The sequence below is a fragment of the Elephantulus edwardii genome, unplaced genomic scaffold (assembly GCF_000299155.1).
Source record: "Elephantulus edwardii isolate Elephantulus edwardi_28Jun2011 unplaced genomic scaffold, EleEdw1.0 scaffold00042, whole genome shotgun sequence".
Classification (NCBI taxonomy): Eukaryota; Metazoa; Chordata; class Mammalia; order Macroscelidea; family Macroscelididae; genus Elephantulus; species Elephantulus edwardii.
This window is the reverse complement of record NW_006399792.1, coordinates 7,553,988-7,556,568: the sequence shown is the minus strand read 5'-3', so window position 1 is coordinate 7,556,568 and position 2,581 is coordinate 7,553,988.

Below are 2,581 nucleotides of genomic sequence, written 5' to 3'. Positions count from 1 at the left end.
GTCATGATGGATGGGGAAGAGATTGAAACTGTCAACAGCTTCAGCTTGGTTGGACACACAATTATCACCCTTGTTATGAGCAGTCAGGAAATAAGGAAACTGATTGCAATGGGAAAATCTGCAGTTAGGGACCTTTCAAAATTATTGAAGAGTAGTGATGTTAGTTTAAGGACTAAGGTGCATATGATTCAGGCCATGTTCTTTCCAGTTACTAGCTGTGCATCCAAGACTTGGACAATGAATATGGATGACAGAGGGGGGAAAATGATGCCTTTGAGCTATGGTTTGGAGAAGAACACTGAACATTCCATGGATGTCCAAGAAAACAAATAGCTATTTCTTGTAAAGAGTGCAACCTGAGTGTTCTTTGGAGACAAGAATGGTGAGGCTTTGCCTCACATACTTTGGACATATTGATAGGCGGTGCTATTTCTTGGAGAGGGACACGATGTTGGGAAAGGTGGAAGGTCGGTGAAGGAGGAAGACTCTCAACTAGGTGGATTGACAAGGTGACTGCTGCAATGGGCTCGTGTGTGAGGAAGTGTGAGGATGGCACAGGACAGGACTAGGTTCAGATCTTTTGTTCATAGGGCCACTATGAATCATATTCAACTTAATCGCACCTAACGACTATATCTTAGGTGAAAGTTTACACACAAATGAAGTTCTCATTTAACAAATCTTGAAGAAGTTATTTCATGACTGGTTACATTTTTTTTCCCCATGCTGAGTCAATGTTTTTATTATTTCTATTCTGTCTGTTCTATTTCTGTTAATCCAGTCTCCCTTACACTCCTTAACTTCTCAACCTAGTTTTAGGTTAAATATTGACATTTAGTCTCATTGTTTTTCTGTGCCATCAAGTCACATGTGACTTACAGTACAATAGTTCTGAACTCTGCCTTATGCTGAGCCAATTTCACTGCTTCTGACCCACCTACCCCCCATATCCCAGTTATTACATCAACCCATCTCATCTGGGATCTTCCCCTCCTGAGATGTCCTTCCACTTTTCCAAGTACGATGTTATTCTACAAAAACTGGTCTCTCCTTGCAACACGCCCAAAATATGTGCGACAGAGATTCAATATCCTTGCCTCCAAGGAGCAGTTGGTTTCACCCTCTCCAGAACAGACTTGCTTGTTCTCTTGGCAATTGCTTGGTCTCATGTATCTAATTATTTAAGGTGACACATAGGCGATATAAGGAAAGGAGTGCATCAGGTATGAATCCTGTTTCCATACCTTTTCAATCTATATACAGACAGATAATTCAGGCAGCAGGGCTTTATGAGGAGGAATGTGGCATCAGGATTGGAGGAAGACTCATCAATAACCTATGTTTTGCAGATGACACAACTTTGCTTGCTGAAGTTGAAGAAGACCTGAAATGCTTGCTGCAGAAGGCCAAGGACTAGAATATTCAATATGTAGTATTCAACATCAAGAAAACAAAGATTCTCACCACTGGGCCAATTGGTAGCACCATGATAGATGGAAAAGAGATTGAGGTGGTTAACAATTACTGCTTGCTTGGTTCCACAATCAACGCTCTGGGCACCAGGAGTCAGGAAATCAAAAGACAAGTTGCATTGGGAAAATCTGCTCTCAGAAATCCCTCCAGAGTGCTGAAAAGCAATGATGTCAGTCTAGAGACTAAGGTGCACCTAATCCAAGCCCCGGTCTTCACAATTACTTGCTATGCATCAGAGAGCTGGACAATGACTAAGAATGATAGAATAGAATTGTGGTACTAGAGAAGAGTCTTGAACATACTATGGACTGCCAAGAAAACATTTAGGTCTGTCCTGGAGAGGATGAAATCAAGTTTCTCCTTGGAGCCTAGGATTTTTGAAGCTCTGTTTCACATAATTTGGGCATGTGGCCAGGAGATATCGGTCCTTGGAGAAGGACGTCATACTTGGAAGGATGGATGGATAGTGCAGGAGAGGAAGACTCATAGATACAGTGACTGGGGCAATAGGGGTTGGTGTGTCAAAATTAGTGAGACAGGGCAGGGTTCAGAGCTACTCTATGTAGGGCTGCTATGGGTTGGAGGCTACTCAATGGCACATAACAACAACATAGGCAATATTATTTAATTTTTTTATTTTGATGAACGTTTACATACATTTTGGATTTCCATTCATTCATTGTTGTATTTTTCTCTCTGCCCACCCCCCACCCAGTTCGCTCTTCTCTTGAAAAGTAAAAGAAAAATTCTTTCATTGGATACAATCTCCCCCTCTCCCAAGTACACTCCATTATGCAACTTTCATTCTGGACTCTTGTCATAATCATAATACCCAATAATATATAGCTTTTTCTCCCTTTATCCTTTCTTAAATTAATTTTAATGAAAATTTACAAAGACTTTGGATTTCCATTCATTCATTGTTGCATTTTTCTCCCTGCCCTCCCTTCCACCCCCCAGTACACTCTTCTCTTTGAAAAGTAAAAGAAAAGTTCCCCCGTTGTTTTCCAATCCCCTCCCCCCCCGCCCCCCAGGTCCACTCCACTATGCATCCTTCGTTCTGGACTCCTGTCATGACAATAATACCTAATCACATATCCCTTTTAAA